This window comes from Rana temporaria, chromosome 12 (genome assembly GCF_905171775.1).
Source record: "Rana temporaria chromosome 12, aRanTem1.1, whole genome shotgun sequence".
NCBI classification, from domain to species: Eukaryota; Metazoa; Chordata; class Amphibia; order Anura; family Ranidae; genus Rana; species Rana temporaria.
Window position 1 is genome coordinate 101938935 of NC_053500.1, and position 18858 is coordinate 101957792.

Below are 18858 nucleotides of genomic sequence, written 5' to 3' on the forward strand. Positions count from 1 at the left end.
TGTTTATAGCGCAAAAAATAAAAACCGCAGAGGCGATCAAATACCACCAAAAGAAAGCTCTATTTGTGGGGAAAAAAGGACGTCAATTTTGTTTGGGAGCCACGTCGCACGACCGCGCAATTGTCAGTTAAAGTGACGCAGTGCCACAAGCTGAAATTTCACCTGGTTAGGAAGGGGTATATGTGCCCAGTAAGGAAGTGGTTAAAGTGAGAAGTGGGGGGTGCTGACTTCTTACCTTTTCTCCCATGCAGCCAGTGAGTTGAGAAGTTGGGTGAGGGGCCGAAAATTACTTCTCACCAGGCGGGGCCTCTAGTAATTTGGGGGGCCCTCCGGAGCTTTGCGGGGCACTAAGCAGCTTGCATAGTGAGCCTATAGGGCAGATCGGCCCTGGTCTCCATTCACCACTTCAGGTCCGATTTTAGCCCGAATTTTGCACTGGATTCGGACCTGAAATGGACCAAAAGATGCACAGGACTCCTGCGCAATTTGCACCGGAAACCGCTGTGGAGATGTGTGAACCGGCTCCATAGAGAGCCAGTCACAATCTCCTGCTATGCAAATTAGATTCAGGGAGCCTTGGACCAATGGTAAAGCAATATTGGTCCAAGCTGTTCAAGAAAAATGCTGCAGTGGAGGCTGTCCTCTCACTGCAGTGTCATAGAAGGGGGCGTGCTCCCTTCCAGCCCAGCCCTCTTAAAGTGGTTGTAAACCCTAGTAAAAAAAAAAAAGCCTGCAAGACAAAGGTATAATGAGCTAGTATGCATACTAGCTCATTATGAATTACTTAGCTTACGTCGAAGCCCCCACAGCAGTCCCCCCCCTCCTCTGCCCGAGATCGCTCCTGTGTAAACTTTTCACTTTAATGCAGGGGTGTCCAAACTTTTTTTAAAGAGGGCCAGATTTGATGAAGTGAACATGCGTGAGGGCCGACCATTTTGCCTGACGTTCTTTGAACCATTAAAATGCAGTCTAAGTGTGTTCGTCCGAGCACTAATACACTGCCCAACAGGAGTGGAGGGAAAAGGGGAAAGGACTGTTTCAAGGCCCCCCTTTTCCTTATGGGATTCCTGGCAGGGGGAGTTTCAAGGCCTTTTGACTAATTTGAGCGGGAACAGCAGGGATTGGTAGTTGGCAGCTGTTGCTAGGGGTAAAGGCTAAAGCCAGGATAGGTCAGTAGGGTCCTTAGGCAGGGATTGGTCTAGTCAGCTGGGTTACTGGGGAAAATTTAGGATTTTAAGTGTACCTGATAGGTCAGATAGGGTCATCTGACAGGTAGGAACATTCCAGAATGTGGGGAAAGTCCTATTTAAGGAGCTGGCTGAGGGGGTCCGGGGCCAGCCGCTCCTGAGGAGGACCGTTCAGCAGAGCTTCCCACTCACCCACCCCCTGTCGCGGCAGAAAAGCTATGTGGATACATCTCTTTGCAGAAACAAAGGGGATAGTTGAATTGTTTTAAGTCATTTTATGGCAGCTCGAGTCGTAGTGGCTGAGCTGTGTTTTTTAGTTTGAACAAATGGTTGAGTAAGGTGTATATGTGATTGAGTTAATGGTTATAATAATTAAATCCAATAGTTATGCTGCGGCCATTATTTATGAAAAAAAAAAAATATATATATATATATATATAGTAATATATATGAGTTATATTTATATTTAATAAAGAATGTGTGTTTATTATTTATTTAATAAAAAAAAAAAGAAGGGATATACAATTGTGTAGTGTCAAGTTATTTGGTGTGTCCAAGCATCCTGCCTATAATCCCATTCCCCTGCCTTTGTGTGTGGTGAAGAGATATCTGAGCTTGGTGTGTTATTTGGATATACTGTATTTATCAGTGTTTAACACGCACCTTCACTTTAAGAGGAAAGTTTCAGGAAAAAATTGGATTTTAAATAAAGAACTGTGAAGCAAAATAAGGGTCAGTGCCCATCTGCAGCCTCACCATTGTCATGAATGCAGCCTCACCATTGCCTTCAGTGCAGCCTGGGGGCCACAAATGATGTATATCCAAATTGCCAAGGGGGCCACATTAAACCAGAACTTTGGACATGCCTGCTTTAATGTAAGATGTAATTTCCGACAGCAGAACACCCCCCCCCCCTTTGTGTAAACTGGACAGGAACCTTTGTCTCCTGTCCATTCATCTTCAATGCTGAGAAAGGGACTGAGGAATCTGTGTCCTCAGCCCCGTTCTCTGTCTCAAAGGAGAGATGTCAGGGGTCTGTTTAAACCCCTGATATCTCACCAAAGCCCACCCACAGGGCTGATTAAAAAAAATGCAAAACATATAAAAAAAATGAAATTGCAAACAAAAATTATAAAAAATTAAATTATAAAAAAAATATATACTACTGACACCATCCACTGCCCTACTGACACCATCCACTGCCCTACTGACACCACCCACTGCCCTACTGACACCATCACCACCACATACTCTCCACCCCTTCCCCAGAAGCACTGTGAAAAAAAATATTATAAACAATTATTTACAGAAAATAATAAACAACAAAATGTAAAAAAAATAATAGAGAACATAATAAAAACAAAAAACTACTGACACGCTGCTCTACTCACACTGTCCACTACCCCCACCCTCAATCATTGTAAAAAAAAAAAAAAATTGTAAAAAATTATTTAAAAAATAAAATTGTAAAAAACAAAATAATAAAAATAAAGAACTACTGACACTGTCCTGCACATACTACCCACTGCCATACACTCCGCACTGTACATTCCCTATTTAAGATTACTACATTCTGCACTATGTAAGTGATCTCATGCTCTATAAAACCACACCCCATTTAAGTCAGGCGCAATATGTAGCACGATTTAAGCCACACCCAGCTCCCTGAAATACGTTTTTGCAGGTAGGGCTGTCTGCTATATGGAACATAATAATTTACTGTGAAATTACTGGTTGAAAATTATAACTTCAAACTTCAGAAATGTGTCCGTTAAGCCACCTGCTTGAGTACAGTTTTTGAAAATATAGGAAATTACCTTAAAAACAATGGGCCAGATCCACATACATGTAGAACGGCGCAGCATATCAGAGATACACTACGTCGCCGTACCTTACCTGGCGCATTTTCGAATCCTCAGCGATTTTGCGCCGTAAGTTACGGCGGCGTAGTGTATTTATGGCGGTGTATTTCAAATTGGGCGGGTTGGGGGCGGGTTTCATTTAAATAAAGCGTCCCCGCGCCGAATGAAATGCGCATGCGTCGTTCCTAAATTTCCCGCCGCGCATTGCGCTAAATGACATCGCAACAACTTAATTTTTTGAACTTAGACGTGAGTTACGTTCATCCCTATTCACGGACGACTTACGCAAAAAAAAAAAAATTCAAATTTCGACGCGGGAACGACGGCCATACTTAACATGGCAATTCTATGTATACGCCGAAAAATACCAGCTTTAACTATACGCCGGAAAAAGCCGACTACAGACGACGTTCGAAAATGCGACGGCCGCCCGTACGTTCGTGGATCGTCGTAAATCGCTAATTTGCATACCCGACACGGAAAACGCCACCCAGCAGACGCCGAAGTATTGCATCTTAGATCCGAAGGCGTACGAAGACGTACACCTGTCAGATCTAACCCAGAAGCCGTCGTATCTTGTTTTGAGGATTCAAAACAACGATACGAGGCGGGAAATTTGAAAGTACACCAGCGTATCAGTAGATACGCCGGCGTACTTCGTCTGTGGATCTGGCCCAATATATAATAATTATCTGTTTATTAGTTACTTATGGTAATTAACCACTTGACACCCAGGCCAATTCTGACACTTCTCTCCTACATGTTAAAACCATCATTTTTTTGCTAGAGAATTACTCATATCCCCCAAACATTATATACAGGGAGTCCCCGAGTTACGAACCCGTTAGGGACTTTCTTCCTGTTTGCAGATCAGAAATGTTCGTAAGTCGGTCGCGCATGCGCAGACCGGAAATTACGGACATTTTCAATGTTTTCCAATGTTCCATCGAATCCCGTTCTGTGCATGCGCGTCCAATTACGGACATTTCCAACATTTCCCGAAGCTCCGTCTGACCGCGCATGCGCAGAACAGCAGACGGTCCGCAGAAAATGGCAGAGGGTCCCCGCAGCGCCCGGTTCGTAAGTAGGAGAAGTTCGTAACTCAGGCGTCCGTAAGTCGGTGACCCCCTGTAAACTGTTTTAGCAGACACCCTAGGGAATAAAATGATGGTCATTGCAACTTTTTATATCACACGATATTTGCGCAGCAATTTTTCAAACGTGCTTTTTGGAAAGAAACTTTCATGAATAAAAAAAACCACTTAGGCGCTTTACAGGCGATTTAGAGCTAAAAATAGCGCCTGCAAAGTGTCTGTAAAGCACCTCTCCTGCCACTCCAGTGTGAAAGCCTAAGTGCTTTCACACTGGAGCTGTGCGCTTGCGGGACTTAAAAAAACAAACCTGCAAGTCTTTGCGGGCATTTTTAACCCTTTTTGGCCGCTAGCGGGGGTTAAAAGCGCCAGGCTAGTGTCCACAAAGCGCCACTAAAACTATGGTTGCTGCCGATGCCCCCAACGCCCCAGTGTGAAAGTGCCCTTAAAATAGTTGTTTACACACTTATACAAAATTGGTAAGAGCAGACAGGGAGGGGGGGTGAGTACAGAGGAGACACAGGAGAGCAGGCTGCGTATGACAAAGGCATATTACCTAGACAACAGTGTCAGGGCTCAGCAGCCCTGATACATCATAGTCAAAGTACAAAAGGGAGGGTATAGCCAGACAGGATCAGCCAGGTATTTTAGGTGTTGCAGGGGGCCAAATGACACAGCACAAGCACTGTGCTGTATAACATGCTTTAAGGTAACAGGATCCATTTATTTTATTTTTTTGGTTAATGAACACTTTAAGTTAGCCCGATTTTTTTGTATAATGTGAAAGATGATGTTACGCTGAGTAAATAGATACCAAACTCAGCGATCTGGTTAAAGCCTGAGTAAGCCCCTCCTGCCCCCTCCACAGCCCAGCACTCCAGTGAGTGCAGGAGGGGCAGAGCAGAGAGCCGGTGATTGATAGTCATGACTCTCTGCTCAGAGCAGTAGGGAGAACTGAGTTATCAGCGGTGTTTGATTGCTCAGTTCTCACTGTAGAGCCGAGAGGGGACAGATGCAGCATCAGATCGATGCTGCATCAACCTAGGTGAGTATAAATGTTTTTTTATACTGTAATACCTCGGATTGCGAGTAACGTGGTTAACGAGCGTTTCGCAATACAAGCAGAATTCAAGCCTCCGCAGTTCCGAATTTGGCCAGAGGTGGCAGGGCGCTGGTGGTCGGATGTACTCGAAGCCCCTCGGAAACATTCGGAAACACTCCATTCCCGAGTGTTTCCGAGCCGTTTCTGACTGTTTCTGGTGCCCTGCCATCTCTGGCCACATGCGGTACTGCATACAATAGAAGTCAATATGGAACAAATTATCTTTGTTTCCATTGACTTCTATGGGGAAACTTGCGTTGATATGCCAGTGCTTTGGATTACAAGCATTCTCCTGGAACAGATTATGCCCATAATCCAAGGTTCCACTGTACTTCTCTTAAGCCACCTTTCCCCAGTCTTGTAAAGAAAGATAAATCCAGCATTGTTTAACCCTCCCTGCTTTCTTTCATGCTTTCAGAGCGACACATTAAAAAAAATGTGTCACCTCGACCCGCTCCTTAGACTAACAGATGGTATAATTTCTCTCATGAGAGAGGGGTGCGTGTGTTCAGCTTTCCGTAACAGTTATCTCCACCTGCTATCCCTTGATTGGCTGCTCCTTGCCATATCCTCATTGGCCCAGTGTAAATCAGGTGGTGCCTTCAACGCGTTCCTATTGGTCGGTAAGGGGGCATGGTCAGCCGATGGGGAATCATGGTGCTTCACGGTCAGCACAGACATCCAAAGAAGCACCAGTGAGTCTTAGAGCCGGTTCACACTTAGAGCCGCCTGACAAGTCGCGTCCCATTCTATTCAATAGAACTGTTCTAGTAGGAGCGAAAAAGGTTCTTGTACGACTTTGGGGGCGACTCGGGGCAACTTGCATTGACTTCTATACAGAAGTCATTTTGCAAGTTGCCTCTGAAGTCGTCTTCAGGACGCCTTGCCGAGTCGCCCCGAAGTCGTGCCGCCCCAGTGTGAACCGGCTCTGAAGAAATCAAGTATGGAGCTGAGCACAGACCACAACATAGGAGCCTAATGCCCAGTACACCATGACATTATCGGACGAACAATCGTCCGTTTTTTTTGCATGCTAATCTCAGATCGAATCTTAAGAGTTTACTAAAGTCACGAAAATTCTTGTACGACAGAATAAAAATTCGGAAGTGATGTCATGTGTTGTAATGCATTTGTTTTGCATTTTCAAATGACAGCTGTACTGATTAAACGAAAATCGTAGGATCTGGCATCGTACAACTTTTTTTTTCCATGCTTGTCCAATAGAATAATATTGGATGAACTGTCATGATCGGCTCTTGAAAGCTCGGCACTAACAATCCGATTTATCGTACGACTGCAATTTTTCGTATGATTTTCTGATCGTGTGTACGGGGCTTAAAACACTGTAAAACTGCTGTGCGCGCTGCGATAATGTGCTTGCTGGGGGGAGTGTAGAGATGAGAGTCGAGTCTGCTGATGTCATGACTCCGCCTCCCGATTGGCACTAGTTTGCAGGCAGAGGCTTTGCAAACCCTGCGAATCCAGTGTGGGTTCCTTCATCGCACCTGAATCGCCAGCGGTTCACACTGCCCTCTGCGAACCGATGCAGGTGTCAATGCAAAGTTAATGATACCACCAGATCGGTTCGCATGAACACCCATGCAATCCGATTATGGTGTGGACAAAAAAATGGGTCCTGCACGAGTCCAAATGCAATGCGAATTCAGCCATATAGTTTGTATGGCTGAGAATTCACATCGCACAGACATCGCATTCGCATGTGATCTGCACAGCAATGCGGTGCTAATCATATGCAATAACTGACATTGCACCAGTGTGAACACATGCGTGGGGGAACAGAAGTAGACCTGTGGTGGACACATTACTGTGGTACATGTCTTTTTGGGTGCATGCAATGGGGGTTTACACCCATTTTATTGCAGCAAATAAAATAAAAAGTGCCTTTTTCCAATAAAAAATGGGAGAAAGCTGTGGGAATCTTGTAGGGTTGTCCCGATAGCGAGCATTTGCACGAGTACTTGTACTCGCACAAATGCTCCCGAAGCCTAATCCGATACCTAGGAAAGGCGGCATTGCTGCCTGCAACCAGATGTCAGCGGGCAGAGCGTAGAGCGAGTCCTCAAGCAGTGGAATTAGGTAAGCTGGCAGGTGTGCAGGGCGCAGCTGCATTTTCCATCAGGATCGGTGACCGGAGCCGTCACATTAGGTAACGGAAGTGACGTTTTCTGTTGACGTCAGCGGTTGCACATCCCGACGTCCATCTTGGTACACCCTGCACTTGGCTGCAGTAAGCCAGCAGTGGACATCTTGTTACACCCAACCCAGTTTGGGCTGGGTGTAACAAGATGTCCACTGCTGCTTACTGCGGCCGAGTGCAGGGTGTACCAAGATGGGCGTCGCAGGCAGGATTGCAAAATAAATCCTTTCCTCTTGTCTCATGTCATTTATTGCTTAATTTCAGTGCCTGCCCATCATTGCCCATAAGTGCCACCATCTATTAGTGCCAGCCATCAGTCAGTGCCCATCAGTCAGTGCCATCTATCAGTTCTGGTCTGTATTGTGCTTTGAAAACGGTCACATGACATTAAAAAAAGTTTTGAAAGTCGGTATCGGCGAGTACTTGAAAAAATTCTTAAAAAAAGTGGTATCCAAGAATCTTGCATGAAAGCTTTTAGGCCCCGTTCACACCTATTCTAATTGGTTGCAGCTTAAACCGCATCCAATTCGCATAACATTATAAAATACATTGATTTTAATGAGGCTGGTTCACATATGTGTGATGCATTCGCACTGCACATTGCCCAAAAAAAGTGTGCGTTTTCTAGGCATTGCGGTGCGACTCAGGTGCGAATTCAGGCCCATTATCTTCTATAGCCACGCATCTGATTTGCTGATGTGTTCAGTTCTCATCAGGATTTCTCTTCTTTTCCTAATACACTTCTCCCCCTCCCCCTCTCCCAGGTCACCCAATTCGCAGCTAAAATGGAGATGATCTCCTGAACAGCTCTCTTATATCTTTACAAGGTAAGAGAGCGGAAATTCGCACCACACAAGTGTGAATCCAGCCTGATAAATAAAAACTGGACACATAAGGGGAGTATTAGTAAAACTGGTGGACACAGAATCTGGTGCAGCTGTGCCAATCAAACAATCAGCTTGTAACCTGAACTAATAAAACTGGTTAAGTATGCACAGCTGCACCATATTCTGTGTGTGGCAGGGTTCACACTGGTGCGACACGACATTAGTACTATTTTGGATCCGACTTTGCCCTGCGACTTGAAGTCCGACATATGTCCGACTTTCAATGAATGAGGATCCGACTTGGATCCCTGCCAATACCAGGCACTGTGTTTGATATGAATCTTGAGGGGGAACTCCACGCCAAATTTTAACTAAAAAAACGGCATGGGTTCCCCCTCCAAGAGCATACCAGGCCCATGGGTCTGGTGCGGATTTAAAGAGGAACCCCTACGCCTAAAAATCGGCGGGGGGGTCCCCCAAAATCTATACCAAACCCGTATGCGAGCAGCAGCCCGGCCAGTCAGGAAAGGGGGTGGGGACGAGCGAGCGCCCCCTCCTTAACCGTGCCAGACCACATGCCCTCAACATGGAGAGGTAGGTGCTCTGGGGCAGGGGGCGCCCTGCGGCCCCCTGCCCCAAAGCACCCTGTCCCCATGTTGATGAGGACAGGGCCTCTTCCCGACAACCCTGGCCATTGGTTGTCGGGGTCTGCGGGTGGGGGGCTTATCAGAATCTGGGAGCCCCCAGATTCCGGCCCCCCACCCTAGGTGAATGAGTATGGGGTACATCGTACCCCTACCCATTCACCTGGAGGAAAAGTGTAAAAAAAAATAAACACACTACACAGGTTTTTAAAATAATTTATTAGTCAGCTCCGGAGGTCTTCTTCCGACTTCTCCGCTCTCCGGGGGTCTTCTTCTGACTTCGGGGGTCTACCGTCTTCTCCGCTCTCTTCTTCTGCTCTCTGCACTCCCTGGTTCTTCTCCCGCTCTCCGGTGCCTTCTGCCGGGCTGCGCCGCCGCTATCTTCTTTGTAGCTCTATTACTAGCGGCGGCGGCCAGCCCGGTCTTCCTTGTCGCTTCTTCCGCGTCGCCTTCTTCTTCCCTCTTCTTTTCTTCCGATGTTGACTCGACGCTCCCTCCCGCTGTAATGCCGTGTGCGTGGCTTGCACCGATTTATATAGGCCTCTTATGACATCACAGTCCCAGCATGCTCCAGGTGGTGACGTTATTACCCAGCCAGGTAAAAACAGTAGAGCTTGGTGAAGAATAGAGATTTGGTAGAAATGGTAATAACAGATTCAGGTGTAAGTAATAGGGAAACAGTCCTGCTTCCAACGACACTTTATTTTTCACCACTCCAGCCAGAGGGGGGATAGCGTACCTGGACAGGCCTCTCTCACCAGCTTGGCAGCCAGAATGTCACTCGGAACTAGGGGAAAAGTCTCTGCCACAGACCCTCCCTATGATTGAAACAGCGGAGATAATCCTCCTTAGCAGACTTGACACCTGGATCTCCTTCAGGTAATTGTAGCTAGGTTACCGACTGATAGGTGACCGACGTCCAACCTCTCAGCACCCGGTTACCTTGATCCCCGGTGGGTGGTCCAAACCCTCTTGGAACGCCAGCCTCTCTTGGCACTCCTCAGGCAGACTTTCCACCGAACAGCTTCCTCTAGCAGGACTAACGCTTGGGACCTCTTTAGATTAGGTCCCAGAACCAGGAACACCGCGTGGCACGCACACCCCGGCCCGGGAAGGCCATTTTGCTGGGGTGCCGTGGTTATGGCTACCCTGAAGGTGGGTGCCACACGGGAAGAAGACCCAGGCAAATGGCGTCTGCCTCATAAATACCCCTTCCCAGCATGCACAGCGAGGGAAACTCCTCCTGATAGGCTGCTGCCACCCGTCGGCCAGGGGTGTGATCAGCACCCCAGAAACTACAGAATGAACCCACAGCACAGCCAAAGCTGAGACAGAGACTCAAAAATTTTACTTAACTCTCTGGACCCCTCTAAATTTACACTAGCACCGGTTCTGGAAAGTAACCAGGCGCTACAGTAAATTCCCCCACCTTGTCAGTCAGAGGCTGTATTTGCATGAGTGGGTACATATGAACAACTACAGTTAGTAAAGGCAAATAGACTGCACACTTTTGCAAGTGCAGTTGCTCCAGAGCTTGGTAAATAAGGGGGAGCTCTCCTGACGTCCATCATCCAATCATGTGAAAGCAAAAATAAAATAAAAACATTTCCTGGCATGTGATTGGGTAGTCTTTGTAAAGTGAAGTTTACCTAATTTATAAGCTTTAGAGCAACTGCACTTTGGAAAGTGCACAGTCTATTTGTCTTTAGTAAATAAACTCCAGTGTTAGCAGGCAGCACAAACGTTGATGTCCTGCCAAAAAAGGTCCCCCGGCGGATAATGCCCCCCTGTACTGTGCAGGCGCAGCGCTTGCGCAGTATGAGCCACCATGGGGCGGACGGAAATAGCCAAAGATAAATAGCTGAGTCAGCTGAACACGGCTCCTGTGCAATGACGACCATATTGTGACAGGCACTGCCGCGCGCTCCCGATGGTCGTGCTAATCTACAAGGGGGCGGGTACATTACTGTTATATAGCCTAAGGGGCGGATAGCTACAGAAGAGGCCGAGTTTGTTATTGATGTGCACAGCTGATAACTTGGCCGTGGTTTTAGCAATATACTACAAATCCGCACTGATACTATGATAAATTGATTCTGTTACTTAGTTAAATAGGTTGTGCAAATCCGTCCCCTCATTTGTTTAAACACACCCTGCAAAGACGTGTAGTATATTGCTAATACCACCCCCCAAGTTATCAGCTATGCCCATCAATTGAAACCTCTGCCTCTTCTGTAGCTATCCGCCCCTTAGACGATATAACAGTAATGCACCCACCCCCTTGCAAATTAGCACTAGCATCGGGAACGTGCGGCAGAGTCTGTCACAATATCGTCGTCATTGCGCAGGCGCGATGTTCAGCTGACTCTAAGCTATTTATCTTCGGCTATTTCCGTTGGCCCTGTGGTGGTTCGTACTGCGCAAGCGCGGCGCCTGCACAGTACAGGGGGGACATTATCTGCCAGGGGGACCCTCATCGACAGAACACAGGCAAGAATTGCAAGCAGCATTCACCTCCGGCAAGAATCTATTGATTGTTGCAGGTGGCTGCCTCTGACAGCTGTTATTTGGTCAAAGAAGAAGTCCAGAAATTGCAGCACATTAAAGCCGGGTTCACACTTGTCCGACAAACGCTCCGACATTGGGAGCTTATGTCGCATGACGTGTGAAAATCAATGTTTCCCTATGGGAGCCGTCTTAACTGGTCCGACACATGTCGGAGCGACTTTGCAAATGCTCCCTGTACAACTTTGGTCCGACTTTGATCCTACTTCAGCCCATTGAATATCATTGAAGTCGGATCAAAGTCTTGCGCGCTCCGACTTTGGCATGCGAAAAATCCATACCAGACCCGTATCCGAGCAGCAGCCCGGCCAGTCAGGAAAGGGGGTGAGGACAAGCAAGCGCCCCCCCCCCCCCGAATTTTTTTTTTTAACATTAGATTGAGGCTAATTGTGGTAAAGCACAATCGGGTGTTTTTTTTTAAATCAATGCAGTACATACCGTTTTAGAGATAGATGTTCTCCGCGGCTTCCGGATATGGGCTGCGGGACTGGGCGTTCCTATTTGATTGACAGCTTTCTGACCGTCGCATACAGCGCGTCACGAGTTCCGAAAGTAGCCGAACGTCGGTGCGTAGGCGCCGTATAGAGCCGCACCGACGTTCGGCTTCTTTCGGCAACTCGTGACGCGCTATATGCGACCGTCGGAAGCCTGTCAATCAAATAGGAATGCCCAGTCCCGAAGATCATACCCGGAAACAGCGGAGCACATCTATCTCTAAAACGGTATGTACTGCATTGATTTAAAAAAAAAAACACTCGATTGTGCTTCCCACAATTAGCCTCAATCTAATGTTAAAAAAAAAATTTCGGGTGAACCCCTGCTTTAACCGTGCCAGGCCGCATGCCCTTAACATGGGGAGGTAGGTGCTATGGGGCAGGGGGGCGCCCTGCGGCCCCCCCACCCCAAAGCACCCTGCCCCCATGTTGATGAGGACAGGGCCTCTTCCCGACAACCCTGGCCGTTGGTTGTCGGGGTATGCGGGCGGGGGGCTTATCGGAATCTGGGAGCCCCCTTTAACAAGGGGACCCCCAGATACCGGCCCCCCACCCTAGGTGAATGAGTATGGGGTACATCGTACCCCTTCCCATTCACCTGGAGGAAAATTGACAAAAAAAATAAACACACTACACAGGTTTTTAAAATATTTTATTAGTCAGCTCCGGGGGTCTTCTTCTGACTTCTCCGCTCTCCGGGGGTCTTCTTCTGACTTCGGGGGTCTTCTTCCGTCTTCTCCGCTCTCTTCTTCTGCTCTCCGCGCTACCGGGTTCTTCTCCTGCTCTCCGGTGCCTTCTGCCAGGCTGCGCCGCCGCTATCTTCTTTGTAGCTCTCTTACTAGCGGCAGCCAGCCCGGTCTTCTTCCGTTGCCTTCTTCTTCCCTCTTCTTTTCTTCCGGTGTTGACTCGATGCTGCCTCCCGCTGTAATGCCTGGTGCGCGGCGATTTATATAGGCCTCTTATGACGTCACAGTCCCAGAATGCTCCGGGTGGTGACGTCACCACCCGGAGCATGCTGAGACTGTGACGTCATAAGAGGCCTATATAAATACAAATTCTCAGTGATCACAATGACAGTCAATATCAGTGATTAAAGATAGCAAACAAAAATGAAGAAAAAAAGTCCATGTAGATATTAGCATTGAAGCATCCACGATGACAGATAATCCACAGCACACGAAGAAAAGTGATGATAGAAAAGTGCCTCCACCCGAGTACACACTGCCGCTTACCAAATAGATGTGATCTCTTAATTACAGGAGATCAATGGGCGCATATGACTTATAACCCAGCATTGGGTCTCTGTTCCGTGCAGTTAACGCCTCAGCTCCAGTGATATTGATTTTCAAAAAAACACAACCGATTCAAGGTATCCCCACATAAAAACAGAAAAGGCTGGTATAGTGTAAAACCTTTTAAATTTAAAAGTACACATGACGAATGGACACTTACAGTTATGAAGTTAAAAACAGCATGTAGAAAACAATCAAGCCGGCCGGCATACGATAGCAGCCTGTATACTTCCGGGTCTGGCGACGTCAGATACTCTCTCTTTGCATATTCTTTGGTGTTGTATAACATTTTAGTTGCCGCTTGACGTTCTTATATAAGTAGCGCAGTTTTTTATTTTTTCCAAGTTATCTTTGCTATCCAAGCTTTGTCCAATCGGCACGCGCGCCTATTGCATGAAATGATGTACAGGGTGGGGAGGTCAGGACTTCAGTTTTCCGGGATGTGTGGTCTGAGCATGGCGGAGTGAGACGCCAGGAGTCCTGAAAAAAAGACAGTTTTTAAAACTTTTTTTCCAGTGATACATGTTCCCTGGGGCAAGACCCGGGTTCTCAAAGACGTTTTCACAGGCATACTATAGACACCCCTTTAGGTACAATATTTAAAGGAATTTTAATTATTATTATTTTTTTTTTATTTAAGCATCATTAAAATCGCTGCTCCTGAAAAAAACTACCATTTTTAAAACTTTTTTTCCATTGATACATGTTCCCTGGGGCAAGACCCGGGTTCTCAAAGACGGTTTATGACAATAACTTGCATATTAGGCTTTAAAATTTGCACTTTTGAAAATCCAACAAATAGAGAATCTTACTCTGGCGATGAAAGATCAAGATGGGAGGTACATGGGCCCCTTATCTAGCATATAGGGAGAGCAGATAGGTAAGAGGGTAATGAGGTTGGCCGAGAGGGGGGGGGGTGTGCTGGGGAAGGGGGGGTTTCACTCTTCCCCCTTCTCATTTTTTTGTGGGTTGGGGGTGGGTATTATTTAGAAAGAGCATTGGGTTAAAAAGGAAAAGAGAACTCACACTGAGTCTATGAGCTGTTCAAGAGGCAATATAATATATAAAGTTAGATGGAAGCATTAAAGGAACAGTAAAGTCAAAATGTTTAGTTTTTTAAAATAACAAACATGTTATACTTGCCTCCACTGTGCAGCTCGTTTTGCACGGAGTGGCCCCGAATCCGGTCTTCTGGGGTCCCTCGGCGGCTGTCTCGGCTCCTCTTCGCAAAAGCTTTCTACCTTCGTGTGAGCGAGCTCGCATGGTGGAAAGCTTTTGCGTGCGCGTTCCAGTGATACAGCAGCGGCCATAGCCGCCGACTGTATCACTCAGCCCCGCCCCCCGCTGTGATTGACAGCAGCGCCAGCCAATGGCTGCGCTGCTATCAATCCGCCCAGCCTAGCCAATCAACGGCCAGGCTGGGAACCCGAGAACATCACATGGACGCGCCCGGGAATTTCGAACGGTCGGGTAAGTAAAACGGCGGCTCGGGGGGGCCGGTACCATCGGATGTTTTTTCACCTTAATGCATAGGATGCATTAAAGTGAAAAAACATTTACCTTTACAACCCCTTTAAGGATGTTATAAGAAGACATTGTAAGATTGTGATGAATTGTAATGTGAATTCTATGAAAAATAAAGGATTTATAAAAAAAAAAAAATGACGTACAGGTACATATCTGCCACAGTACATCTGCGGTAGGCCATCGGGCAGGCCTTCGGGAAGTAGTTAAAGTGCACTTTGTTACAACCATTTGTTGTCTTTCAAATTCTCAAAACATAACTGATAACAGCACCCAGTTCCAGGCACATAAAAATACCTATATGAACATTCTAAGGCATAGTTCTCCTATACCAAGAACCTGCCTATGCAGATAAGAGGCATTTGTAGATAAGAACAAGCTGTGCAGCTTTGATCAAAATTGTATATTGCCCTTGCTATATGTGTAGGCCATTTAGATATCTCATGAAGCCTGACCAGAAAACTTCTAGGACGTTGCTATGAGAAGCCAAGCGTTATTGTTCACCAACATCACAGGATGCCGGTCCATAGGGATGAATAGACTGTCCAATCAGGTCCCCCTGAAAAACTGACAGGTAAATGTGATCAGAAGGATCGTGTGAAAGGGGCCTTAGTATGGAGCTTATGTTTGCTTTCACCCAAACTGTCAATGCGGTCAAATGACTGGTGTCGTAACTGATCACATATGTAGCACCATGACAACTGCAGATCAAACAAAGTTTGATGCCTCGTACACACGATCCGATTATCGTACGACATATTGTTCGCATTTGGTTGCATAAAACTAATATCGACTACAACAGTGCGAAATTTTCTCTACGAAAAGTATGATTTTTGTCACACGATTCTGGAAAAACCTTCCAGTGTGCGTAGCTACGTATCGGAAATTATGTCAAATACGTGTGACCCCTGTGTCTGCCACGCCTTTTGGCTATCCGTTCGTAATGTGTACAGGCATATTCATGAATTGCTCTCCACACGTTTCTTTTCACACACTTAACGGCACTGAGAACGTTACACAAGGAATGTATATACGCGGTACGAACATTGTTTACATTCTCCCATCTCCTTCTGGTAAATGTTTTGTGTTTCCGATCATGCGTGGTGTTCGTCTATCGATTGTTAGCTGACGCATACTGTACTGATTAATTACTGATTGTCGTACGATGGGCTGTCTTCCAAACAAAGTTTTCATGTTTGTCCCTTCGGATTTTGTTGTACGGACTGTCGTGATCGGCTGTCGAAAGCTGTGTACTAACGATCATATTATTGAAGGATCAATCCGAAAGTGATTTTTATCATCCGATAATTGGATCGTGTTTACGGGGCATAAGATCTCAGATAGCAAAGATACCTTGCCACAAATTTGTGGCAGTGTTAAATTGTAAGTCTATTAAGTTGCTGCACATTTTCACATACATTTTGGCCTAAATTGATGAAGAAATGTGATTCTGGCAAATACGGATATCAGAGGTATTCGGATAAAAGGGGATGAATACAAGGTTGCTGCATTTGCAGACGACCTATTGTTCTTGTTAACGACCCCAGGGTTATCTCTACCAGCATTGTTGAAGGAGATAAGGGAATATGGAGACCTGTCCAATTTCAAGGTGAACTACAGTAAATCAGAGGCGATGGGGGTGGAGATGAATGCACATATGTAGCAGCAATTGGCGGCAAATTTCCCCTTTAAATGGACAGGTTCTCATATATGCTACCTGGGAACAAAAATACAGAAAAATTTAAATAGAACCTTTGAATTTAATTTTACACCACTAGTGAGATTAATCAAGGCGGACTTCCAACGATGGGACAGGGAGATCTTTACATGGTTCGGGAGAATCAATATTATCAAAATCAACGTAATGCAGAGATTGCTTTATTTATTCCAGACACTACCTGTAAAGATCCCCCTTGGATTTATGAGAGACTTGAGATCTAGATTTGCGAAGTTCATTTGGGCAGGAAAACCAGCGAGAATAAGGAGGGAAGTTTTGAGGGGAGGAGTGGGATTTCCAGATCCAATGAGCTATCATGACGCCTCTCATATGTCACGAGTGGCAGAGTGGTGTATCCATCAGAAGGAAAAACCATGGATTCACATAGAACAAAAAATAATGAACATCCCCTTAGAGGGTATGGCGTGGATCTTAGAAACGGATATACCACAAGGGGTGAAGAAACACCCCACAGTGGGAGCTACGATACGAGCAATAAAAAGGATATTTAGGAAAACTAAAATCTCGAAATATCCAAGCCCACTGACACCGGTCCTCGGGAACCCGAGGTTTGGATTAGGCCTTACAGACCTCCATTTTAATAATTTAAGACATCTGGGATTGAGCAGGCTAAAACACTTTGTGAGTGATAGTCAAACAATGAATGGCGGAGAAATTGAAGAGATAGTCAGGAGGGAATTGGACCCAATGAGACAAATGCAACTGAAAGCCGCTATTCGAGCAATGGTAGCACAAGGTGAAGCGACTCGAGGACTATCAGACTTTGAGGAAGTCTGTTGTAAGGGTGAACCAATGAGACATGGCTTGTCATATATGTATAGTCTATTAGTGGAGTCCGAAGCCCCACAAGACCTATTATTTATCCAAGCATGGGAAAGAGACTTGGGGATCATATTTTCGGAGACTCAGAAAACTCACATTTTTAGGTTTACACACAAGGCCTCGCTAGCTACCAGATATCAGGAGGGAGGTTACAAAATCTTGACTAGATGGTATAGAACTCCTGTAGCTTTGAAGCGGATATTCCCCCAAGTATCAGATTAGTGCTGGCAATGTGGGGAGGTGGAGGGCACCATGGTACACTTATTCTGGGAATGCTCGAAACTCCAAAAATTCAGGAAAATGGTAGCTGATACAGTAAAAGAAATCACTGAGGTGAATCTGGGAGACAATCCGGCAGCATATCTATGAAATGATTTTCCAATTTCCATGGTAAAGTATAAAAACTCGCTGCTCAGGCATCTACTCACGGCAGCAAAGGCATGCATTCCAATTCTTTGGAAAAGCATGACTTCGCCGACAAGACAACAATGGCTGGGCAGAGTAACGGAAATACAGCAGATGGAAAACTTGACCATGGAAATGAGAGAGCAGGAGGAGAAATACAGACAGGTGTGGTCCCCATATATCAGTTATAGAGAGCAGAATCCTTGAGGCGGGGGGGGGGGGGGGGGGCGGCTAGGGTGGGGATGAGGGAGAGACATACATAAGGGGGGATGCCCCCCTTTCTTTTCTTTTTTTGTTGTTGATTGAAGATTAGGGAGGGTGGGTAGACAATCAGGGATCGAGCCTGGGGTGGGGGGAAGGGGTAATTATGATGGTATGGCTATATACAATGTACAGGGAATTAAGACTGTGGTGTACTCTAAGGCCCCATACACACGAGAGGATTTATCCGCGAATACGGTCCAGCGGATCGTTTCCGCGGATAAATCCTCTTGAGGATTTCAGCGGATTTCTCTGCGATGGAGTGTACTCACCATCGCATTGAAATCCGCGCCGAAATCCTCTGGCGATGACGTGTCGCGCCGTCGCCGCGATTATGACGCGGCGACGTGCGCGACGCTGTCATATAAGGAATTCCACGCATGCGTCGAATCATTACGACGCATGCGTGGGATCCCTTCGGACGGATGGATCCGGTGAGTCCCCTCCATCCCAGGGGAGAAATATCCGCGGAAACAGATCCGCTGGAGTGTACACACCATAGGATCTATCCGCTGAAACCCATTCGCTGGGATTTTTCAGCGGATGGATTCTATCGTGTGTATGGGGCCTAAGAGAGGAAAAATGTATATTTAAAGTTGAAACTGTATATGAATAGAATGCTTGTATGTTTAATGCTGTACCTATTTCTGTATTAACCATGGAGAAGAGGAAGAAAAAGTATAAAACATAAAGAATTAAAAAAAGATAAAATGAAATGTGATTGTTTTACATTGTTTTATTGGATGTGTTTTATAGCAGAAAGTTGAACATAGGGCCGCGATTCAGTTACATTGTTGTATCTTTGAGCAGGCGTAACACATCTCCTATGCGCTACGCCAACGTAACTTTGAGAGGCAAGTACTGTATTCAGAAAGCACTCCCAAAG